This window comes from Lynx canadensis, chromosome A3 (genome assembly GCF_007474595.2).
Source record: "Lynx canadensis isolate LIC74 chromosome A3, mLynCan4.pri.v2, whole genome shotgun sequence".
Lineage (NCBI taxonomy): Eukaryota > Metazoa > Chordata > Mammalia > Carnivora > Felidae > Lynx > Lynx canadensis.
This window is the reverse complement of record NC_044305.1, coordinates 41,823,939-41,850,808: the sequence shown is the minus strand read 5'-3', so window position 1 is coordinate 41,850,808 and position 26,870 is coordinate 41,823,939.

Here is a 26,870-nt window from a genome sequence, read left to right as displayed (position 1 = left end):
GGTTAGAAGTCCAGGCAGTGGTGGCGCTTGGGACAAGGACAGTAGCTAGGAGAGCGGATGTGGTGTTTTCCCGGGTGACTGTTAGCATTCCGTTAACTGACTGTTGCTCGATCTGGGAGCTGGTCAAACAGGTGTGTTCACTAACCCTACTTGTATTCCACACCACGTGCCAGAGATTCTAAACAGTGCCAGTGAGATATGAGCACAGCGTGATGGTTTTCTGTATCTGGGTAAAAATGTTATATTAAATCAGTAAACTCAAGGATGATTCAATTGGCTGAATGTGGATTTTTCCTCTCAAGGGAGAGGGCCGGTGTGCAGAACTTCATCTAGATCCACGGGCATCATTCCTGCTCCCCACTTTCTTAGGGGCTCTCTGAGGGCTGGGCAGGTGGTCCCCTGGGCCGGGGAGCTGGGAAGCCTGGAAGAAGGCTCCTCAGTAGAGTTTGAACTTGAGGAAGAGGTACAGGAAGCACCAGTAGTCACCAGTCCTCAGGTTTTTATAAAACCCTCATAAACATGTAAATTGATGAAGAAACATGGAATTAACATTTCTTCTCTGTGAATTGGGCCAACCCTGTTTCACACCAGCGAATCCAGCACCCATCCCACAGAGGCAAGGCCTTCCTAGGCCTGGACTCATCAATACTTCCGCACCCCCCCCCACCCCCATTTATTTTTCCAAGATTATACCCAATCTCCAGCAAGTATGCTTACAATTTCCTCCAAAGACTCCAATGGAATAGAAGACCCCTTGATTGCAACAAATTCTAGTGTTTCCTTCAAGGGTCAGGATTTGATAGCAACAGACCCTTCTTCCCCCTGCCTACCCAAGCTCTTAGCTCACTATTATCTAAGTGAGTACACACATGATAAGCTAAGTGTGTGCACTAAGAATGCACACACATAATAAGCTCACAGATTTGATCCCCCCAGTCCTGAAATTCAGGCTACGGCTTGAGCCCCTGTTTCTTCCCCAGCACAAGACAATGGCCTCCCAAGCTGCTAGCCATGACTGACCCAGAGCGGTGGTAGGTGTGACGTGCCCCAAGTTCAGGCGACAGGGTGCCTTACCTATAGAGTCTTTGAGAATAATACTGACATCGACTGAGAGCCCATCTGCTTTCATTCATTCCCATGTGCCTAAACACACACTTCAAAACACTTTACTGGCTTTGAAGTCTAAACACTGTCAGCCAAGTCATACGCTTCCTCCAAACAATCTTTCTTGGTCCAAGTTCTAAACACTTACTGCAGCTTTTGTTGGGTTTTGGTTATATACTTGTAAACTTCAAACAGCACACACTGTTTTCATTATTATTACTTCTCCTTGAACAAACGTGATATTCCGCTTGGACATTAATTCAAAGAAGTCCAGTGTTAACTTCAGCCGCTCTCACACAAGTGTTCTCTCACACGCAGCTGCTGTGAGCCTAAGTTCACGATTCTAAAGAAGTCTAGGGGCTTCCTCTGGCTTCCTGCTTTGAGCACAGGCCTTAAACCCAGCTCCGGCAGCACTACACATGCCTGCCCCGAAGCGGAAGGGTCAAAAATAAAAACAAGGACAGTACATTGATGGGAAAGATGAGAAACAGAATTTGAGTTATTTCACGGCTGTCACTTGATGTAACTACCTGGAATTTTTACTTGCGTTTGAAAGTTAAAACAAGTGAAACCGTGCACAAAGTGCAAGGTGTAATCATTTTGTTCGATAAGGGTGAATTTTAGTTCATGGGCGGAATATTTTACTGGCTTTGAAGTCTGTTTTTAAAATTAAACTTCATGGGGCCCCTGGGTGGCTCAGTCGGTCAAGCGTCCGACTTCAGGTCAGGTCATGATCTCACGTTCATCAGTTCGAGCCCTGCGTCAGGCTCTGTGCTGACAGCCCAGAGCCTGGAGCCTGCTTCAGAGTCTGTGTCTCCCTCTCTCTCTGCCCCTCCCCCGTTCATGCTCTGTCTCTCTCTGTCCCAAAATAATAAATAAACGTTAAAAAAATTAAAAAAAAAAACTAAAGACTAAATCTAGACATACTAAATCAGGAATAAATCAAAGAATAATTATTTTCATGATTATTACAAATATCATTGAAAACAATCGTATACTGTATAGCTGAGGGGACATGTTTAAAATGATTTGTTCCAGGTCCAAATACTCTAGGTATGTCACTGGCAATAAGGTAAAAAAAGTTCCCATTGTTCTCTTGGGAATAAAGGAAGTTGAAAAATCATCCAGTTTTTTTTTAAGTTTATTTATTTATTTTGAGAGAGAGAGAGAGAGCGAGAGCAGAGGAGGGGCAGAGAAAGACAGAGACAGAGTCCCAAGCAGGCTCAGCACTGTCAGGGGAGCCCAACACAGGACTTGAAATAAACTGAACCATGAGATCATGACCTGAGCTGAAATTGAGTCAGATGCTTAACAAACTCAGCTACCCAGGCGTCCCCAACTTTTTAAAAGATTTTATTTTTATGTAATCTCCACACCCAACTTGGGGCTCGAACTCATAACCCCGAGATCAAGCGTTGCCTACACAACCAACTCAACCAGCCGGGTGCACCGAGAAATCAACCAATTAAAAGACAAAACAAAACTAGGGCTCCTGGGTGGCTCAGTCGGTTAAGCGCCCGACTTCGGCTCAGGTCATGATCTCACAGTTTGTGGGTTTGAGCCCTGTGTGAGGCTCTGTGCTGACAGCTCAGAGCCTGGAGCCCGCTTTGGATTCTGTGTCTCCCTCTCTCTCTGCCCTTCCTCTGCTCTCTCTCTCTCAAAAATAAATAAACACTTAAAATATTTAAAAAAAACAAAACCAAATCAAAACAGATGAATGTATGTTAGATGGACAGTCTTTTGTTTTATGACTTTTAGAATCTACTTGAGCTTTGATCAGTGACCTGACCAAAGCAGGCCACTTACTGGAGGTAAATGTGTGTGTGTGTGTTTATGTGCGTATGTGTGTACACAAATGCATCTTCATTGTGTCATCTGTCATGCTTGTGTGAACATAGATAGGATGAAGGTAAGCAGCTCAGTACCCCCACTCTGCAGAGGCAAGAACAGTGACCAGAAGTCAGAAAAGCCAGAGTTCTGGTCCCGACACACCACCATACCTACTGGTTATATGACCTTGAGCAAGTCACTTAAAAAAGAGTATGGCTCAGTTTAATGATTGTCAGGTCAACAACCCTTTAAGTTGTGAATTATATAATTGGTCCCTAAAGAGATGTGATATCCTCCCCAAGTTGCATCAAATCTAGAATCAGCTATTCTAATTCCATGCTCTAAAATTATTATCGGTCCACAGCAGCAGCCCCCAGAAGCAAAAGCAGTAAAATCAATTTGGAAGAAGATCCTCCCCCACTGGTGGGGGGTTAGACAGTGAAGCAGAGAGAAGAAAGAAATACAGGGTAGGTTGGTTGATAAGCAGGTTATTGCCATGGGCAACTGGGACTCAATCTTGCCAGGGACCTCAATCATGCTGGGACGTTGTATAATATGCCTTGGAGCTGTCTCTACTGAGGGGCAAGGAGCTGGGGTACTTATTCTCCTCCATTCCATCACTGGCTAAGACCCACATAGGCAAGCATTAAGTACCCGGGTCTTACAGCCTGATCTTTGGGTAGGCTGAGAAAACTCATAGGCAGAGAGTTATAAGTGATTGCAGTAAGAGGCCATCAGAGGGCATGAAGATATGCTATTCCAAAGCTAAACAATAATGTGTAATGTCAACTTGAGTTTGAAGTGTTCCTAGCACTCATAACCCAGCTGTAAGTCTGTGTAATAAAATAAAGATGGTCACACATTTTTGTTACTCTTCCCATTAGGAAATCAAGTCTCTTTTCCCTTCTTTTGAATCTGGGCTGCCCTCAGTGACTCACTTAATCAATAGAATGTGATGGGATTGATATTCTGAAACCTATGAGCTAAGCTTCCACTTATGAATGCTTATGGGTACCACTCATGCTATTAGAGTACTCTAGAAACCAACGACCACGTAAGAAATACAACTATCCCGAGATCATCTTTCAGGATATACCATACATAGGCGCTCCATTCCAGATTCCCAGTAAGGCTCAGACTTCCAGGCATCCCAGCTATGATGTTAAATGCACGAGTAAAGTCATCTTGGACTGTCTTGGCAAGCCCTTTTGGTACCAATAGGTGACTTCAGTCAATGCCACATGGAACAGAAGAACCACCCAGACAAACCTGAAGTTTGGACCTAACAATTGTCAGATTTGAAAGTTAATTGTTCTAAACCATCAACATTGAAGACTGTTTCTTAAATAGAAATAAATCATTAGAGCCATCTAAACTGCGGGGGTGCCTGGCTGGCTCAGCCAATAGAGCATCTGACTCCTGATCTCAGGGTCGTGAGATCAAGCCTCACCTTGGGTATGGAGCCTACTTAAAAAAAAAAAAAAAAAAAAAAAAAAAAAAAAAAAAAAAAAAAAAAAAAAAAAAAAAAAAACAAAAAACAAAAAACAAAAAAAACAAACATCTAAATTGGAATCTGGTGGCATGCTAGTGTCTGTCATTCGGGGCTGCATAGCAGTAGCACGTTCATTTACGGTGAATCAACTTCAGAAAGCCTTTCCAGCCCCAATTCCATTCATTATTATTGAGAACATGGAGAGGTTGTAGCGCAATTTTTCTGCTTTTGAAAACGGTTCACGTTAGCCACCAACTGCGTCCCTCAGCTCCTTTTTGGGAGAGTTAACATATGGTACTTCTTCCCTGTTGTGAAGCTTCGGGTGGGTTTTTTATTTGACAAACTGGCCTCTGAAGAGTCAGTTTCATATTTCCTTTCTGTGACTCTATAAAAAACATGACAAAGGGAGTACTCAGATGTTTTGCCTGCTCTCATTTACCTATTGTTCCTGACTTGTGACTCTGTGACATCACATATAAATATAACAAAACTTGCTATTAGTTGGCATTCAGTGGACGTGAACGTTAGGAAAAAGGCGCCTCATGCCGAATCCACTCAAATGAGTAAAATGAGGTTTCTTTTCACTTTCTCAGATTTGGATAATTTTTGATTGTAGACAAAAGCCCATCCTTGGGAGTTCAGATAGCTTCCCATTCATATCCACACTCTTGCTACACCTGAGGTGAAGGGAAAAAAAATACAACAACAACAACAACAACAACAACAACAAAATTGCTTCTGCCTTTCCACAGATCATCTCCACCTTAGAACCACAAGGAGCGACTATACTATGTGGCAGTCCTGAGTTTCCAGAAGGTTCAGTAACTCACTCCAGCTAACACCTAAGTGACAAGACCAGGTACCGAATCCACATCCCCTGACTCTAACATTCAGGCTTTATCACTACACTATTATGTCTCAAAACCAGAAGAAAGATTGAGCACCAGGATTTGAGGGGCGTTTTCTTCACTAGCATGTTGGAGAATGTAATTCCACATTAATATTTGAAAAAAAAATCCCATAACGCATGTTTTTTCTCTCCTCCGAGCGGCAGGATGAGAAACACCATGCTGTTCTTACCCAAGGGTAGCATTTCTTATACCGTGCTATAAATTTTGGCTTGTTTCCGTGTGTGTCTCACATTCTTGTGGCATCTTATCAGTTCATTGTGACTTAATCTTCTTTCATCGTCGCATGTGACAGAAGGAGTGGTCCTTGAATGTGTGTGAATGAATGCAGAATCTATCAATAACTCATTGTTCCGTTAGGGCAGAGGGTTGTCAGGAAAGGTAAGTCATAGATCAGCATCCTGGAAGTGGCTAAAGTTGACACCTCTCATCCCTGGCATAGGAAACCGAACCATTTGAAAGTTCAGGAAATACTGACTCAATTTTTACTTCAATTCAATGGTCGCTGATTGTGCTTGCTCTGTGCTACTTCATGATCATATGAAGACAGTATAATTAGAGCCACACCCCAGGATTCTAAATACTGGTGTTCTCCCTGGGTCTACTCCTCCTGAGCATCTGTGCCCTCTATTTAGTGACCTCACCCATCCTGTGACTTAAAATGCCATCTCTTTCTGAAAACTCCCAATATACACTCCTGGCATAGATTCTTAGAATCTTTTCTAGGTTCTTGGCTCTTAACATCCAAAATGTTCCATGGAAGAATGTCCAAACTGCTTACAATGGGAGTATGAAGGAGGGAGAGATTATTTCCAAATCATAGGGGATATAGATCAAAGATAGTTCCATAAAGGAAAACAAGATACTGAAGATAGGATTTTGAAAATCAGGGAACGGGAGATTATGGCACCCCAGTAGCAGAGAACCACAGGCCAAGTTAAGCAAATCTAGTGGAAATTCAGGGGATGTGAGTGCAGTAAAGGGGGTGTTGAGAAACAGTGGGGTACAAGGCTGGATAGGTGAATAGGAACAAAATATTAGACAAAGGAGTTTAGGGTTTCTCCAGTGGACCATCAAGACCCACCCCAGATTCTGTAGCAAGAAAATGGTTTGACAAAGTTATAACAGATGTCAGGAAGAAGGATGGAGTGAAGAGAAGGTTGTCCTGGGAAGCAGAATGGTCCTGGTGAGAGGGCAGGAGAACTATGGCCAAGCATTGATTCCCATAAAGGAAATCAATGAAGGAATGTTTACGGAAAGCTGAGGTGAAAAAAATGTGGCATGTAAGATGGCTTCTCGGTTGTGAGCCTTGGCCACCAGATGCATGCTGAAGCCAGTGCTCAAGATATGGGGGCAGCAAGTGTCCTTCAAAAGGAATGCCCTACCAGAGATTACATTTCATGATCTTCATTACCGTTTTGCTCCTTTGTGAGGAAAATCGCTGGTTGTATCTTAATATAGGCTGTGGCAGAAAAATCTTGAATCAGAGCTTCTCAGTTACACTCTCCACACACACATAGTTACAAAATTATAGCATTACATCATCTTGTACATTTCAAATCTTGCTCCTAAGAGGACTGTGTATGTCACTTTTGGAAACCAGGACAACCACCTATGCATCTCTGTAGGATCAGTGAGAGGCCTAGCCCACCAGCCCTGTCTTGCTTTAGCCTTTATTTCTGTGGTTTTTAGCCAGTCATTCTGGGCTACCCTGACTGGCCACCCAGTTTGAAAGTTGAGGAAAGAGGAGTTCTTCCTATCCCAAAGGACCTCAACTCCTTCTGTTGAGTTCTGAGTTTCACACTACTCACCAGCAATGCATACCGAGAGTGAAAGCAGGTTTTTCTCAAAATCTGTAGAAGGGAAAATTTTAATAAGTCTCCAAGGATTATGCAGCTCTTCCTACTCTCACTAAGCTTTAAAAAATGTTCAAATATTACTTGACCTGTCTACCTAGGTAGACAATAACAGAAGAAAATCGAGAACATATCTGCACTTCTAGCTACTACAATTAATGGGTGCTGAGGCAGAATACTTTCAAAATCCCAGGGCCTCTGTAAGAAGTAATGTCACTCAGACACTCGGTCCAGAAGACATCAAATCCAGTAGACTTGTGCAGTTCTCCATGGACAGGAAATGACCTCCAGGGACAACTTCATTGGCATCTAAAGCAATTCCCCTTCTTGGGGTCAATGTTATCCAACAGAGAGACTCAAGTCTGTTTCTCAATCCTCTAACCTCTGAGATGGTCCTCTGTCTTTACACTACCATTCTTCCCTTCAGAGATACCCAAGCATCACTATGTTTTTGAGGTGAGACAGGTAGACTGGAATCCACCCCCTCCAGATACTCATTTCTCAATACATAAGGCAAAATATATGGGGCTCTGGAGGGGAAGAAATCAGACTTCTGCACTGTCTTCTGTTACTCTCTATGTAGGCAGAGAGGTCAAGTAATTTCCCCAAGTTTATGACAAATAAATGGCAGACCGGGATTCAAGCCCTGGTCTGTTTGACTACCATACCAGATTGCCTCACGATTATGACTCTGTCTCTGTGTTCTGAGCACCTAGAACATATCCTAATACAATGTAGAGATGCAATATAAAGTTACCAAATGAACAAAAGAGTGACAGTAAGTCAATGTCCTTGCTTTATTACTTAATGCAGTTCTGCTAAGTGAGTTGACAGTGAATATTTTAAGTGATGCTCCATCAACTGCTCCTGGCTGTTTCAAAAAAAGATCCAAGAGGATATGCAATAAAACTCTAAATATAACCATGAAGTAGAAGAAAGGAGACTGGATAATGAATCACAACTCCAGGGCTTCAGATCAAGTCCTAATCTTTGAAGGAAACTCATGATTCCTCTGGGCTTCAAATTCCTCACCTAGATGATTGTCACAGTCCCTGCCAATTCCGGAGTTTTGCAGATCTTAACTGGTGGAGTCCTCAATTAGCTGGAATTTGGGGGCCAAACCACAGTGATGACAAAGAGCAAAAGACCCAAATATTTGTATCTGGAATTTTGTTAATACAATTATACATACAAAGAGGTGTCTTGGGTCCCTTGGATAATTCTCAAGTTTCACCATATTGAAAGCACTCTACTCCAATTGCATGGACAACGTGATGTCCATGGTGGTTTACCATCACGGTGTTCGGAAGCACACCAGGTGAGTCTGCAAGGCAGCCCTTCTGAGACGTGGAATTACACTGACCATACGAGAAGTGATTTGTGGCACTGCCATGACACAAAGAGACAGAAACATCTCGCACACAATGCTGGGAGCCACAATAAAGAAGAAAGTTTTTTTGACCAGCCCAGGTTACACGATGTCAAAAATTACCTCGAGAAAACTGTGTTTTAAACCTGTATATAAATATAAGCTAATAATAACGGCAGTAGCAAATATCAGGAGATTCAATTAACTTGAACACTCTCTGCTCAAAGGTTCTAGTTAATCAAGGTCTTTTTGGACTTCCTTAAATTGCTTTTTTTAATGACCTTCATTTTCCGACATGAGAGGCACTCGTGGTGCAGTGTTTCAAATCTAGCTTCCCAAAAGTAGTAGAAAGCATACACCTTAAGCACAATCGTCAAATGGCATTCTAATAATATATAAAGGACTATAAGAGGGGTGCCTGGGGGGTTCAGTTGGTTAAGCTTCCGACTCTTGATTCCGGCTCAGGTCATGATCTCATGGTTGTGATATCGAGCCCCACACTGGGCTCTGTGCAGGGCATGGAGCCTGCTTAAGATTTTCTCTCTCCTTCTCCCTTTGCTCCTCCCCTTTCATGCCCACACACACACTCTCTCTCTCTCTCTTAAAAAAAAAAAAAGGACTATAAGAACAACACAGTGATATCTTTAGCAACCCATTAGGGAGTCAAATGAAAGCTTGTGTCTTTATTAAAATATAAAGAGAGCCTGTTTCTGTATCATATCTATAATGGTACATACATAAAATGACTCAAAAGTCCAGTAACAGAAGGCCTAGGAAAATATGGTACTCCATACCTCATGATATTACGCCACAGAGAAGTTACAAATAACCACTATAAAAGGGAAAAGATGTTTATGGCACCAAGTTAACTGAAAGTAGAAAACACTGTCAACAGATTAGTCTACAAATACCTCTGTAAAATACATTTGCACCGTATGTAATATGCATAAGGACCAAAGAGGGATGGAACAATATAAAAATAATTGATATTGTAAGGTAGTATCATATTTCCTTTTTTTTTTTTCAGTGCCTTTTTTACCAATCCTCCCAACCCCCTCTCTGGCAACCACCGGTTGGATGAAGAGAAGTGGGAGCTACAGACTTCTAGTTATGGAATGAATAAGTCACGGGAGTGAAAGGTACATAAGGAACATAGTCAATCGTCTTGTAATAGCGTTGCATGGTGACAGGTGGTAGCCACATTTGTGGCGGACCCAGCATAACATATAGACTTGGCTGTCATACACCTGAAACTAATGTAACATTGTGTGTCAACCACACTTCAAACTTTACAAAGGTGCCCCTTCCTTTGTATTGTAATGCCGTGTGTGCAACACATTAACGCAGGGGGAGATGGAAAACATGGAAAACGAACCACCTGCCAAAGACAGATACACTAAGAGACAGAAGCTTACGGCTCAGAGCCCTGGTTTGGAGCAATCCATAAACATGGTGAAAACTGTCGTGGGCACTGAAACCTCACTGCCCTGTGCAGCTGGAAAGCCCAAAGGCAGCACTGGATGGAAGAGGCCAACCAAACACGTCCTAACTCACAAAAGCTGTGCCGGACTCTCCTCTTGTTGAAGACAACAAAAATGGCGAAGAAAACAGGTGCAAAAAAACCCAGCTCTCGATGTTGAACTTCATTATTATTTCATACGTAATGTTTCCCCAGTAAGTGTGGGGTTACTTAAGGAGAGATGCCCTTTCTGCCGGCTACCTCCTGCACAGCAGCAACTGCCAACTCCCTCATTATTTTTGATGGATTACTCAGAACAAGCAGAGAACTGCTGACTGTCTGAGGGAACTGCAGGTGTGGAGCTAGCCCTTCAGGTCCCATCAGCCTAACCGATTGTCCAAGAGGAAAAATAGGAGGAATGGGAAGAAAATGTGCTCAGTGGTTTGCCTCTTCTTTCACGCTTGGGGCCTGATGCGCCAGTGTTTCTGGGCACAGAGCCCCTTTCCTTTGGTAATGCAAGACTGAAATGAGCAGCCCCACGAAATGGTTAAAATCTCTTGGAGAGATCCCTCAGCGGTGCTTGCTTTGATCTGCAAAATGCTCTTCCTCATTTCTATAAACAGGTGTTTGCTCCAGTTGGGATGGCTTAAGTTCATGCTTTGTTCTAATGGCTCCCCAGTGGACAGGCACTCTGGTGGGATCTTCTCTTTCCTTTTTTTTTTTTTATTTTTTAATGTTTCTTTATTTTTGAGAGAGAGAGAGAGAGAGAGAGAATCAGCAGGGGAGGGGCAGAGAGAGGGAGACACAGACTCCGAAGCAGGTCCCAGATTCCAAGCAGTCAGCACAGAGCCTGACACGGGGCTCAAACCCACAAACCGCAAGATCATGACCTGAGCCAAAGTCAGATGCTCAATAGACTGAGCCACCCAGGTGTCCCTTCACTTTCCTTTTTAAGCCTGTCTGGTTAGGAAGATGACTGCCACTTAAAATGTTTTCTGATTTAAAAAAAAAAAAAAAAGATAGATTAGATCTTGTTAGAAAAATCTGGGTTGTCCTTTCTTTGTCAAAAAAAAATTTATTTTTTTGCACTTCATAGAAAGAGAACAGCAATCTGCCATTAAGAGGTTGCTAATTTGGCTTACTTCAGGGATGATGAAATGGGGCTGCCAGAAGGAGGCAGGTCTGTCTGGGGGCTGACAGTTACCATGCAACCAGCCCAGCTCCTACATAAAATGGTACCTTATTCATTTTGCTCGCATAGGAAAAAAATACATATCGAGGATATTTTAGATTGAACACTGTTTAAAAATACCCTAGCATCCCCTTCACTTTCGGTGACCAGGAGCTCTGATTGTGCGAGCATTTACAAATGACTTTGGAAAAGATAGCCCATATGAGAAGGATTCCAGGTTCTAGAACCTTAGAACTGAGCTGGGCATTAGAGGCCACTTTCTCCCAGTGACAAATGAGTGGGAGGCTCTCCTTCAATGGAATTTCCATCAATTAACCTTCTCACTTCAGCCCATCACCTCTGGTAATGGGTGGTTTATTGCCTTATAACTTGCCCACCACTGAATGGCTCTGTTCACAAATCCTTTTCCTTTTTCCACATTATTATTTTTATGACACAAGAAATGTAGACTCATGGATAAGTACTAAAAGCCAGATAAATAAAAAGAAGAAAAACACTTTCACATCTTAATCTCAGTCTTAGCAATTTTTTTATTACGCATATGTATGTTTTCCTTTTATAAAGAGTGTATCATAGCATAAAGACTCCTCTGGAAAGTGGGATTTAATATAGAGTATATTACAAATATGTGGATACATCATCTTTTTTTTTAAATTAAAAAACATTTTTTTAAAATGTTAATCCATTTTTCAAAGAGACAGTGTGCACATGCCCATGAGCGGGGAACGGTGGCGGGGAGGGGGGTCGGGGGGAGAAGATCTGAAACAGGCTCAGAGCTGATGGCAGAGAGCCTGATGCAGGGCTCAAACCACAAACTCTGAGATCATGACCTGAACCAAAGTTGGATGTTTAACTGAATGAGCCCCCCAGGCGCCCCTGGGTCCATCAACTTTTTAAGACAGTTCTTTTACATAAGCGTGCTTCCTGGAATAACTTCTACGTGTCTAAGATGTCTCTGGACCAATACAGAATGATCTATTTCCTCTTCTACACAACAAATTCTAAGACTTGGTTTAGAATCTCAGGAGTTTTATTCAGAAATCCTGGTATGATACCCTAAAGAAATTGTTTTACCATTTAGATGATTAAGAGGTTTGCATATGTGTGTGCATATATATATATATAATATATACTTGCACATATACATAGATATATATGTATATGTGTGTAATACTTTTAAAAGAAAGAACCCAGAATTCCACAGGACAAGGCTACATCTTACTACATCTTAAAGAATGAAAGGGTGATGGGGATTGTTAAGCTTTTCTCTTCCAGTTAAAAACAAAAAATCCTCTTTATTTCTGATCTCAAAGTAGATTTTCGCTTCAGGAGAGGTGATCATAATAACCTCACAGGACATAGTAAGGCTTGAATGAAATCCCTAAATGATCGTACACTGTGGCCATGGGTTTATGATGGGAAGGGCAACCTCTCACACATAGACAGACAACCTCTGTGTCTCCGTAAGGTGACGCTCAGAAAGAACTTATCCTCCAAGGGCCTGGGTGGTACAGTCGGATAAGCATCTGACTCTTGGTTTCGGCTCAGGTCATGATCTCACGGTTTCATGAGTTTAAGGTTCTGAGCTGGCACTGCAGAGCCTGCTTTGGGATTCCCTCTCTTCCTCTCTCTCTGCCCCTCCCCCATTCGTGCTGTCTCTGTCTATCTCAAAATAAATAAACTGTAAGAAAGAAAGAAAAAGCAAGCAAGCAAGCAAGCAAGCAAGAAAGAAAGAAAACCTATCCTCAAAGCATACACACCCTTAACAAGGATCAAAAAAATTATCCACAACACATCTTACATGTCCTAGGCTACTTACACCATGAGCAGTAGTGAATTTCCACTCTAGCACTCACAAGCCCATGAAGGTGAACACTTCACAGCAATGCAAATCCAATTACATCAGATGTAGAAAATACTGCTAAAAAACACTAACCCAGTAAAAGCGCATAGCCCTGCATTTTAATCATTGTAACAAGTATTTGTGGATCACAATATTTGGATAGATGAATCATCATATTTCTTTATTTCTTTAAAATATATTAAGCCTGGCTCCCAGCTTTTACTCACCAAGGCCAATAAAATATCCAAAGTCAGTTCTTACTGAGACTTCTCCATACCCTCTTTTGGATCATAAACAACCCAGAGCTTTCTTTTCTTTTCTTTCTTTCTTTTATTATTTGAGAGAGAGAGACAGAGACAGAGAGAGAGTAAGTGGAGTGGGGTAGGGGCAGAGGGGGAGAGAGAAAATCTTAAGCAGGTTTCATGCTCAGCACAGAACCCGACGCAGGGCTCAATCCCACAACCCTGGGATCATGACCTGAACCGAAATCAAGAGTTGGACGCTCAACTGACTGAGCCACCCAGGTGCCCCAAGAGCTTTTTGTATATGACATCAAGAACATAAGAAAGGGATGTGGCTCAGGAAAACCACAAGCTTGTCCCTCCCAAGTGTCCACCCCACTGACCACAGGCTGGACTCCTAGGGATGTTTGCCTCTGCCCCCCCAAGGCCCAAGAGCTTAATGCCCAGCCTTCAGAGACATCCATACTAACATCTTCTCTATTTTAGACCTGCCAGCCCCAAAGAGCTTCAGGGCCAGAGTTAAGGTCTTCTGGGTGCTCCAAAGCACCTTCGCATCCTAAAGATGAGAGGTCATCTTCCCTCTCTGAGATAGTTCAGCTGATCTTATAAGTGAAAGAAAATTTCATCTTAAGCAGAATAAATTCAAAATTAAAAGGCTACCCTTGTTTATTTATCACATCAAATACCTTGGCGTAATATTGGATCCTTCACACCAATTACGTACGAGGAAGAAGTCCTATTGCATGTATAGGAATGCTCAGGTTAGACGACAGGAGGAAGAACATTAAGACAGCAGAGGCTGGGGGACACAACAGAATTCCCTCTGGAGTCCTTTCTAAGACTATAAATAATGGGCTGTGATCATCTTTTAATGAGGTCCCGACTCAGGGATGAATAGACAGACTCATCAGGTTCCTGGAATCTCTGGGGCTCCTTCCTCCCGTTTCCTCCCGTTCCCTCTTGTGGGGAACTGCCATGTGACATCATCCTGCTTCTTCAGCGTCCCTTGGGTGTGTTGTTTCATGTCTGTTTCTCATGCTGGGGATTCCTGGATAAGTGCCCCTTCTTTCTTATCCAGACAGTTTTCCAGAGCTTCCAAACTATTCTTTCTGCTTGCAATCACCAACTTCCACCACTGCCAATTCTTAGATAATTAATCCACCCGTTACCAGGGTAAATTTCTTGAAAGGAAATGCTTACTCAATATTCTGTTCACAAACTTTTAGTGACTCCTCTAGCCAATTGCATGAAGTGCAAATCGCTGAGCTCTATATTTAAGGCACTCTCTCTCTCACTGTGCATATATGTGTGTGCACACATGCATGTTTCGTATTTGACATCTTACTTCTGCACTGACACACACCCACACTAACACGCACGCTATTCACACAATATACGTAAAGATGACATACAACCAAGGTGTCATACAATGAAATCTGAAGGTTAAAACTGCTTCCATAAGAAAAGATATTTTCAAGGTCCCGGGTACTGTGCAAAAACGCACAATGTACCAGACACGAATGCTGAACACAAGTTGGCTTGGAGTCTACGGGAGCTGAGGAAACCGGCTGCCACGACCAATCCCAGGGAGAGGTGATTCGGCTCAGGGTCTTAGATTTTAACTGCATCTCAAATTTTATTTGTCTATTTCAAAGGAGCCCTGATCGGCCTGACCCTCTCTCATATCCCCTTGTTCTGCCAGGAGCCAGAAAGATGAAGAGCACTGTTCGCATTGGTTCTTTGGCCAAGAGGGAATGCCAGATAAAGCCCATGTCAGCGTCCACAGCTCCAAGCCTGCAATTTCTTTTAATGTTTATTTATTTTTGAGAAAGAGAGAGAGAGAGAGAGAGATGAACAAGGGAGGGAAAGAGAGAGGGGAACAGAGGATCCGGAGCAGGCTCTGTGTTGACAGCAGAGAGCCCGATGTGGGGCTTGAACTCACGAACCCTGAGATCATGACCCGAGCCGAAGTCAGACGCTCAACCAACAGAGCCACCTGAGCCTGCAATTTTATATAAATTTTTTTTGAAGAAGGATGCTCTTGTCTGAATTGAACTCATAAAAGTTGACTCTTAAAATTATTTTTTATTATAAAAAAATTGGACTTACCGCTCTAAATTTGCATTGCTTTGGTTTTCCTTGCATTTCATGCTTTCTTCATATTATCTGTGGCTCGCTCTACTTTTGTTCTTCAGTTGTATGTACCTGAAGCAAATGTACTTAGAAACAGAACCTCATAGACAGAGCCCGCATGAAAAGTCATGCAAAGTGGGTGGAGAATGAAGAGGTGGCCCATATTTATCTTGTCCCCCATTGGTGTCTTGTCTGCATTCTGTTTTGACATTGCATTATTAGCTGCGGAGAGGAGAGCTGGAGGGACAGGGAAACTGGCTGAGCCAATAATTCGGAAATTTATTTAAAGATGTTTTTCTGGGGGCCGCCTGGGTGTCTCAGTCGGTTGAACGTCCAGCTTCAGCTCAGGTCATGATTTCGCGGTCCGTGAGTTCGAGCCCTGTGTTGGGCTTTGTGCTGACAGCTCAGAGCCTGGAGCCTGTTTCAGATTCTGTGTCTCCCTCTCTCCTGACACTCCCCTGTTCATGCTCTGTCTCTCTCTGTCTCAAAAATAATAAACATTAAAAAAAATAAAAAAAATAAATTTAAAGATATTTTTCTGGGGGCTCCTGGGTGGCTCAGTTGGTTCAGCATCTGACTTCAACTCAGGACACAATCTCACAGTTCGTGAGTTTGAGCCCTGTGTCGGGCTCTGTACTTGGAGCCTGGAGCCTGCTTCAGATCCTGTGTCTCCCTCTCTCTCTGCCACTCCCCTGCTCGTGCTCTGTCTCCCTCTCTCTCTCAAAAATAAACAAACATTAAAAAAATTTTAAAAATAGAGATGTTTTTCTTTCTCCTTCTATTTTGCAGAATTGCAACCAACCCATCAATAAATTAAAAGGCCCTCAGTGAGACAAATTAGTAAATGCCAGCTAGCTCTTTAATATCTCTGCTATGAAATTATCAAAATCATAGAAAAGATACACCCTCCTCCTGCAATGAGATGGGGGTAGAAGGGAAGGAGGAATACTGTCAGATAATCAATGAGGTAATCTTCTCGACTCACAGCTCAACAGCTAAAATTGAATATATCTTGTGGAAGGGGGTGTTGTGGATGAGGATTTTAAATCCCAGGACGGAAGCGGGATGACTCAAAGAATCCAAGGCCACCGCAAAGGTTTTTACTTGTCAGCCCAGCTCTCTGAGAGAAAGAGCGCATTTTCAAGGAAGGAGAAGAACACAGCCGGCACCCTCACACCCATCTGTCCCACTGGGGCTGAGGCCATCCCCTTTGCCTGCGGGTTTCAGGGAGCGGCCAAGTTCATTCTGCACTCTGCCCTCTTCCTCCCCGAATGCTGCTGGCCTCAAGGGAAGGGGGCACTGACATCCCCTGAACACCTGGCCCCTGTGCCAGGAACCTGCCCATGGCCCTCCTTGAACACTATGCTGGTCAATCTTCACAATAAGTGGGAAGTGGCCATGTTGTCCCTGGGGTGCTGACAGGGAAACGGGCCCAAGAGGCTTTATCCACCGCCCAGGGTCACTTGGGGCATGACTGGAGGCTAGGATTTGAATGCACATCTTAGAATGGGTTTCCCAGAAGCAGTCCCAGAGGCCAGCGCTGGGGAACAGGTAGCTGTATTTGAAAGGTGCCTCCAGGAAGCGGGAGGGAGAGAGAGAACGAGCAGGGAAGATAGAAATGCACATGAAAGGGAGGTTTAGTGAATGGATTACAGCTGTGGGAAGCAGGGCCACCAGCTGGCCATCTCTGTGCAAGCACATGGACCCCACGGGGGACAGGGAGGTTGAGAACGACTCCCCAGACCCCCATGGGTAGATGGCTGCCATCAAGGGCGCCTCATCCCCTGTGTTCAGTGGAGCAGACTCTGGAGGTACAGGTGACAGTCCCCAGGCTTGGGAGAATGGCAGCATGCGGGCAGCTGCTGCTGGCAAGCTGAGGTGGGACTTGGGGTGTGGGGGGGCATCCATGCCACCTGCCACATCAGCTCTGTGTCTCTAGTCTCCGTGCTTCTCCCCCATGGCCCCCTAGCCTCACACACACGAGCGACTGACTGCATCGAACGCTTCCCTCCAAGATGGCCATTCACCCGATCCAGACCATCAGCATGTCAGAATGTCAAACTCCGTGTAAGGGAGTGGCTCTCAAAGAGACCTCCCACACCAGTAAAATCAGCATTGCATGGGAACTTGCTAGAAAAGGCAGTCTCTCAGGCCCCACCTGCATCAGAAGCTTTAGGAGGAGAGCCCCGCAATCTGGGTTTCACAAGTCAGCTCCAGGTGACCATGACGCACGATTAAGTGTGAGAACTGCCAATATCGTACTCAGGTTGCCCCCTTGACCTTGCACTCACAGACAGCAACTTAGAAAGTTTTTTGAAGATTTTAATTTCTTTTAAGAAAAAGAAAAAAGGAAGGAAGGAAGGAAGGAAGGAAGGAAGGAAGGAAGGAAGGAAAGAAGGAGGGAGGGAGGAGAATTCATTTGATCATTAAAGAAAAACATGTATTTAATATATTGTTCTACAGGAGAGGTTCTCAACCAGGGGGACCACAGATCTCTCCTGCCACCAGAAGTTTCTGGATAGAATTGAGAGAGGATTCATGAGCACATGGGGGTGGGGGTGGGGAAATTACGTATGTATTTTCACCAAACTCAACTATAATTTAACATGTTGTTCAATCACGAATGTAAGTCGATAACCCAGAGTAGTATTGGCAATGCTTGTAACTTTGCCACCAATACAATCACAACTATGTGCAGACTGCATTAGAATTACTGCACATGTCGGGGGCTTGGGTGGCTCAGTCGGTGAAGCATCCGGCTCTTGTTTTCAGCCCGAGCCAAGCTTGGCTCAGTTCGTTAAATCGAGCCCTGCATCAGCTCTGTGCTGACATCATGAAGCCTGCTTGGGATCCTCTCTCTCTCTCTCTTTCTGCCCCTCCCCTGCTCATGTGTGCATATGCTCTCTCTCTCTCTCAAAATAAATAAATAAACTTAAAAAAAGAATTATTGCAAGTATCAAACATTCCTTATGCTGATCAGTACTTCTGCCTTGTTCTTTAATGTGTTAATAAAGAAGCTGAAGGAAAACCACTCCCCTGCTTGTAATACTTCAGACACTAAATGCGTAGGGTTTTCCCCACATCAGCAACCAATTTCCAGTTCTCCAGTTGGACACCAGCTGGGGGTCCTACCTTTAATTCATGTCTGACACTGACTACCCGGAGTTAGAGCAGACTCCACAGGTTGAGGGATCAACCCCAGAAGACAGCCCCCGCTTCACATGCCCATTGTAGTCCCAGCTTACCCCCGAATGTCTGACCAGCCGACTATAGATCAGACGTTCCCACAACCCCTCCCGGCTCAATAATTTGCTGGAATGGCTCCAGAACCCAGAGAAACACTACATTTACCGGTTTAACATAAAAGGTATGATACAGGATACGGTGAACAGCCAGAGGAAGGGGTACATGGGGCAAAGTCTGGAAGGATCTCAGGCTCAGGAGTTGGGAGTAGAACTAGGGCGCACCACCCTCTCCACACATGAATTGTGTTCGCCAACCCAGAAATTCTCTGGAGCCCTTAGTGTAGGGATTTTTTATGGAGACTCCATCACAAAGGCATAACTGATGGGTTATTAATTCAATTCCTAGCCTCTCCTCTCCTAGATGATGGGGAATGAGGCTGAAAGTTCCAAGCTTCCAGTCATGGCTTGGTCTCTGGTGACCAGCCCCCGTCGTGAAGCCATCCAGGAGCCCACCAAGAGTCACCTCATTAGAATGAAAAACTGCTCCCATCACCCAGGAAATTCCAAGGGGTTCAGGCACTCTGTATCAGGAACTGGGATCAAAAGCCAGATATTAGAACCAAAGATGCTCCTGGCACTCCTATCAACTCAGAAATTATAAGCATTTTAGAAACCATGTCAGGAACTAGGGGCAGAGACTAAATCTATATTTCTTATTATGTCACAGAAACCCATGTATGAGAGATGGGAGGGGAGGGGAGGGGAGGGGAGGGGAGGGGGGGGGAGGGGAGGAGGGAAACAGCTGCTCAGAGCCAGACTACACCATGTTGTCTCTCTAGAAGAGTCTGAGAAGGAGGAAAATGAGGAGGAGGTGGAGAAGGAGGAAGAGGAAGCGAAGAAAGGGCGTAAAGCAAGGAAGTTTTGAACATGGACACACAGATCTCAAGTCTACGATTGTGTATCAAGTGCCTGTACTGCTCTAAGCGGGATGCTCAGGGCCAAGGAGAAAATGGCAAAATGCAGCCCTTTGCTTAGGAAGCTCCCTTTAAACACAAAAATCATAATAAAAATTTGTGTCAAGCAAATGTCAATCAACCATCCACATGCAAGCACTATTAATGCTGTTAGATTAACAGTGGGGTCTCCGGACTTCAAAAGCATAAATATAATCAATCAGACAAGGTATGAAACAATTCAAAATTACAGGAGGGTGTGTGATAATCCAGAACAATGTGCAGTAAATTGCAAATGGGTGTCTGGACAAGAAGTATTCTGGGGTTCCACGCTGGAGGGGTCCCTGAGGGCATCCTGCGGAAGGTGAGTTGGGCAGTCCCTGTCTGGGGAACTCAAAGGTCAGAGGGAGAAGGACTTCAAGTTTGGAAAAAGGTGTTCAGACCAGATCAATGTGGCTGAAACAGAGGGTCCACATAGGGACATGGAAGAATTTAGAAGAGTTTAAAAGGTTAATCTAGAGAAGCCATGTTTCATAAAGTTCCAAATGCCAGGTCAAGACTAAGTTCTATTAACCACTAAGATCATTTTAGAATCTGAAAGTAATGGGTGCTCCTTTACACACCAGGATGTCATCAACACAGAATAAAAATCCAGTAAAGGTGTTCTCAATCCCCATGTTCTGCACATTCTTAATGTATTAATAATAATAATAACTCCCAGAAATATGGCACTCAGTCTTATATTCTTTATTCTCCCCCCCCCACGATATCTGATTATCTGAAAAAACAGGCTTCAGGATGTTGGGGTGACCATCTCTTAAGGTGCAAGTCAGTTCCTAAGACGGTCATAAGCCTGGGGCGCCCTCTAGAGGCTTAATGAAGTATGTTCACTTAACAACCTTTTAAAATGGTTTTCAGTGTGGATTGCGCAGAGGAATTAGCAGGGGAGTTTCAAAACGTCCTGGTGCTTGGCCCCCAACCCTTAGAAACTGAGATTAAATCCTTCTGAAGCGTGGTTTAAGAATAAGAATATTGTAGACACTGCTGAGGTTTATAATGATTCTTGAAATCGAGCAATGTTAGCCCTTCAACTTTGTTGTTCTTTCTCAAAGTTATTTTGTCTGTCCTAAGACTTTTGCATTTCCATAGGAATTTCAGAATCAGCTTCTCAGTTCTTACCTCCCCCCCTCCAAATGCCTGCTGAGATTCTGACTGGTATCGCATTGAATCTGTACATCAATTTGGGGAGAATTAACATCTTAATACTATTCAGCTTTCTGACCCATGAACATGGTCTATCTCTCCTTTCATTTAGGTCTTTAATTTCTCTAAGCAATTCTTTGTGATTTTCAATGTACAGACCTTGGAAGAACTGGATCCTTCACACACACACAGCTGTGCAAATAGAAAGGTTACTATCACTTTGGAAAAGTTTAGCAGTTTCTTAAAAAGTTGAACAGAGACCTGTTATGTGAACATACACATACAGAAAGTATGTGTTCACACAAACACATGAGCACCAGTGTTCTAGCACCTTTCTCTGTGAGTGTTCTAACTAATGAACTGTCCCTTTCCTGTGAGTGTCTAGCTAATGAACTAATGAACTAATGAACTGAAGGAGCTTTTCCTCCTTCCTTGCCGTCTGCCAAAAAAAAGCACTCTCGTGAAAACTCCTGACACGGGGTCTGCTTGTGAGGATCCCAATTTAATAGAAACTGCAAAATGAAAGAATGAGGTGGAAAACAACTCCCATTATTTTAGCCAAGAAGAGCTTCTCTTGTTTTGTTTTGTTTTTTTTTTTTCAAAAATATCTTGACCTCTGCAGGGATAAACAGTGAGAGGATTCAAGCTTGCTCGTGTCAAGCTGCAGAAGACAAAGCAAAAGCAGCATTTCTTCCTAAAGAAGGAAAAGTACTTATGGATCCAGGAAGAAAAGGGAGGGAAGGGACAAGAGCAAGGGAAGGATAGGGAGCAAAGAGCAAGCAGTTGGAAGGCGGTGGGACGACCTGAGGGAAGGGCTTGGCAAAGGAAAATAGAAATGCTTTCAGTTTTCCACTGCAAAGCTGCTTCTGTCGAAGCCCTCCTCTGAACTCCCCTAAAATGCCCCTAAGTGCCCAGTGCTCATCAGTGCATTGAGTGGGTGGGCTCCTGGTAAAATACAAGGAAGGTGTTGAGTTTCACACATCGTGAGACAGAACACAGACTGCAAGTTGGGGAAGCATTGGAAGCCTGGAGTCTAAGAAGACTCCACCAACTTAAGCTTCCAGAAATTCCTAGTCTTGGAGATCGGGTCTTGGATGATGACCAGCTATGGCGTTAATGGTCAGACTAGTTTGCCTGGATCTCTGGAAGGTGGGGTAGCGGGGACGGTGATGAATGAGTTACTCTGAAAAATTAAACTCTCTTCTCGCATACTTGCCAGACCTATATGATGCTCCTCTTCTGCAGATGAAGAAATAGCCACCGCCTTTTTGCACCTGGCAGTGGGTAGAAGGAGAGTGAGCGTGAGTCATCCACAGCAAGGCTGGGGGTGTGAAATCAGCACAAGGCACAGGGATTCCCTTGAGGATGGTGGAGAAATGAAAATCGGGAGGAAAGAAATAGTGAATCCGAGGCAGCACAGCAAGAGGGATTCAGATGCAGAATAGGAGACAAAAAAGGTCAGAAAACGAAGTGACTCTGTTCCAGACCTGAAGCCTAGTGCAGTAACATCGTCACAGTTCCTATTTCCTGGCAACTATAATTTAGAAGGGATGGATTACCTCTGAGTGCTCTGACATCGATACCTGGCGAAGAAATATCAACACTTTAAAGCATTGCTCAGGAGACTGGACCATTAGGAATGGGGACCTTACAAAGTCTAGCCTGCAGTAATCATAACACTATCCCAGGTGGTGGGAACTACGTCTTTGGAATGACATGGTTTCTCAGAACGGATTTCCCAGGTTATAAACAGTGTGAATATATAATGTATCACGTCAGTTTTCACGATTCCAGGGCACTGGCATTTCTATGCATCCCATAGCTTCAGGATTGTGAAGTATGACACAGAGTATTACTTCTGTGACTTTGGTAAGAGAAATGGAGTTTGTGGACAATGGAGGATGTATGGTGGGCAAGGAGCCAGGGCCCGTTCCCGCAGTAACTTGAAGGTCACAGAAAGGAATTGTTCTCTTCATGTCAAGAGCAGCCAGTGCAGAGGGAAGGTTTCCTTCTGGGAAAAGTCTAATGTCGTGGAACAGCTGGGAACCCAGGGATGCTCTCCAGCCTAGATGTCGGGTGCAGAGGGGACAGCACTCACTGGCCTAGGCGATGCCACTAACTCCTGCTTGTTTCATCACTGCAGCTTTGGGACCAGCCTCCCTCTTCTATCTTCTTTCTCTCCCTAGGTGTGATCACAAGTTTTTCTAGGGCTTTACTAAGACTTAGAGATAGCCTTCCTCTCCCTATTGTCTCCTTCCCCAGCATCAACTCGTACAAAATTCTGGAGTCATTAAATCGATGGGGCAAGTCACTTGTGTTACGCTACAGAAACTGAAGCCTCAGATTTAAGTCCGGGCTCCGGCTGTTGCAATGTGTACTTGTGGCGCCATCTCCTGGTAAAGTCTGGTATTGAACTGCACGATCCATAAAACAGCAGTTTCCAGGTTTTTGTTCATAGAACCCCTTACACTCTTAAAAACAACCTTTGTGCAAGTATGCCATATCTATCAATATTTATATTATAGATTGAAACAAAACTGTTTTTAATATTTATATATTAAAATAACAATAGTAAAGCCATTACATGTTAACATGAGTAACGTTTTTATGAAAAGCAACATTATTTTCAAAACAGAAAAAGCAGCGAGAACAATTCAAGTGTTTAAGATTTTTGCATATCTACTGTTCAGCTTAATAAAAGACATCTGGATTCGGGCACCTGAGTGACTCAGTCGATTACATGTCTGACTCTTGATTTCGACTCAGGTCATGATCTTGAGTTTATGGGTTCGAGCCCCACTTTGGGCTCTGTGCTGGCAGCTTGGAGCCTGCTTGGGATTCTCTCTCTCTCTCTCTCTCTCTCTCTCTCTGCCCTTCCCCTACTCGCGTGCCCTTTCTCTCTCAAAATAAATAAATAAACTTTTTTTAAAAAATCTGGATTTTCACATCTGCTTCTACCTTCGGTCTATTTCAGTATGTTGTTTTGGTTGAAGCACATGAAGAAAAGCCAGCCTCAGCAACAAATAACCTTTTCAAACAACTGTGGGCATTCTTATTTGGTGCTACATCAAAAGTGGATTACTGACAGTTTCTTGCAGTTTAATTGCTTTGTGAAATCTGTAAAAATATCAGTGAACTTTTCCTTCTCTGTTAGAGTAAAATCTGTGGGTCTTTTTTGCATTTTGAGTGAATCTTTATCCTCGCATGCCTTTTGTAACATTACCCCAAAGCCTTTTGGAAAATATCGCTTGCTGAGTTACGTAGCCCTCCCAAGTTTCAACACAATGCATTACATGGTACAACTCAAAAAAAAAAAAATACATCTGGCCATTTCATCAACAATTTCATTACAAAAGTCTTTCTTCACTGTACTGGACACAAGTTTCCCAAAATGTTAATTTTTGCTTGAAATCTCAAATTTGATCATCGGTAAAAAGTGCCAAGTGGTTATCCTTGAAATGATAGGTTCATTTTGTTCATTTTTAAGAAAATGTCTGCCCAATACCCAAATCTAAATAAACTTACTTAATCTGTCAGTTGTTATTTAAAGAAAAATGATGCTTCATGAAAAGTGACTAGTTTAGCTCATCACTGAAACAACTTTACAAGGGTTTTCCCTCTAGACAAACACAATTTGGTGTGTAACAGAAGTACTTTATGGCCATTTCAGCATCCAGAAAGTTTAAAAGATGTATATTTAAGAGGAATTAATCAATAAAATTAATAATGTGCAGTGCTTAGAGGCACCTGGGTGGCTCAGTCAGTTAAGCATCTGACTTTGGCTCAGGTCATGATCTCACGGTTCATGAGTTCAAGCCATGCTTTGGGCTGTGTGTTGACAGCTCAGAGCCTGAAGCCTGCTTCAGATGCTGTGTCTTCCTCCCTCTCTGCCTCTCCCCTGTGCGCGCTCTCTCTCTCTCTCTCAAAAATATAAAACACTGAAAAAAATTAAAAACAATTTGTACTGTTTCTTCAGACACTCTTTAGTGAAACTGGCATTTTTTTTAAGTTTATTTATTTTCAGAGACAGAGTGTGCGAGCGTGAGCAGGGGAGGGGCCGAGAGAAAGGGAGAGAGAATCGCAAGCAGGCTCTGTGCTACCAACGCAGAGCCTGACGCAGGGCTCGAACTCAGGAACCGTGAGATCATGACTTGACCCTAAATCAAGAGCTGGACTCTCAACCAACTGAGCCACCCAGGTGCCCCAAGACTGGCATCTTTTTTTAACGTTTAGTCATTTTTTGAGAGGCAGAGAGAGATAGAGCATGAGCGGGAGAGGAGCAGAGAGAGAGGGAGACACAGAATCCGAAGCAGACTCCAGGATCCGAACTGAGAACACACAGCCCGACACAGGACTCGAACTCACAAACCGTGAGATCATGACCTGAGCCAAAGTCGGACGCTCAACCGACTGAGCCGCCCAAGTGCCCCCCAAGACTGGCATTTTTATTTTTATTTTTTTAATTTTTTTTTCAACATTTTTATTTATTTTTTGGGACAGAGAGACAGAGCATGAACGGGGGAGGGGCAGAGAGAGAGGGAGACACAGAATCGGAAACAGGCTCCAGGCTCTGAGCCATCAGCCCAGAGCCCGATGCGGGGCTCGAACTCACGGACCGCGAGATCGTGACCTGGCTGAAGTCGGACACTTAACCAACTGCGCCACCCAGGCGCCCCAAGACTGGCATTTTTAAAACCCAATCAGGACATTTTAGTGATGAACTCTTCACACTCTTGATTGCTGCTGTATCCATTAGTTTCATGTAAGAACAGAACCCCTTCTGTGTATTTCAAGCAGGAGGAGGTTTAATACAGGGTCTTGGGTGCTTACAAAGTCACCATGGAGCCTAACAGAGCAAGTTCTAGGCTAAGCTTCTGGGGTTACTGGGACATTGTAGAAATGACCCACAAGGGGAACTAACTCCTCAGAGATGGCCCCTGGAGCTCTCCCCAAATCAAGAAGCCATTGGTTTCTATACCGCTGAGAAACTGGAGAAAGAGTACTGGAACGAAGCTACAGGATCTCCTGGCTTACCAGCAGAGTATGATCCACACCCCTATGATCCAAATATCATGTGAGTCCATCAGATTGGAAGGATCCAATTTTCATCCATCAACTCAGACAGCAGAGAATCCTGGGAATATATGGTATTTGACACTCTAACCTCTTGAACTTAGAAGACAGGTGAAATGAACTTTACATGAGCTAATTCATCATTCTAGACATCGTCAACAAAAATGAGCTCACAAAAGCCAGTGGTAACACACGGCAGATGATTTTCTGCCTTTTCTCTGAATGATGGAAAATCCTCCTAGACCCTATATAGAGAGATTTCTCTTTTTCACTTTTACCCATTGACTTTGTCCAAACATGCCAACTGCATGCTGTAAACCCAGACAGAATGGCATGGGTTATGAGGGATGGGTGGAGGGGTCCTACTCAGAGAGCCTGCCTGGACGCTGATGAGAAACCAGGATTTTTCTGTTAACATCCCTGAAATGTCCCAGTAGAGATACCACAGAATGTTCTAACACTTCTGCTAAATGCCCCCTCCTTCTAGCCTACTTACCAATGCTCCCTCTAAGCCAATAATTCTCAAAACTTGATACTGTATTTAAAATGTAGGTTAAACTAGGTAGAGTCCTGAGCTGTACTGCCAGAGATTTTAATTCGGTATGTCTGAGGCAGAATCTAGATTTCTTTTTTATCTTTTTAAAATTTCTTCCTTCCTTCCTCCTTCCCTCCCCCCGAACCTGTCTCTCTCTGTTCTTTTCTTTTCCTCTCTCTCCTCTTCTTCTTTCCTTCCTTCTTTCCCCTTCCTTCCTTCCTTCCTCTTTCTTTCTTTTCTTTCTTTCTTTCTTTCTTTCTTCCTCTCATTCATTAATTCATTCATTCACAGTTTACCTCAGGAGATTCTGATGCAGCTCATCTATTGATCACAGTGTGAGAAACATCATTTTAGGCCATCAGGTCCTGACCCTGACAGTTCAGACTTGTCTAGGGCACAGTTTCACAGGTGAAAGAAAACCAGCTCTCACTTTGTGGCCAGGCAGCTCTCCCCGGAGTACAAGGACACAGCAAAGCTAAGGGACAGTGATTTC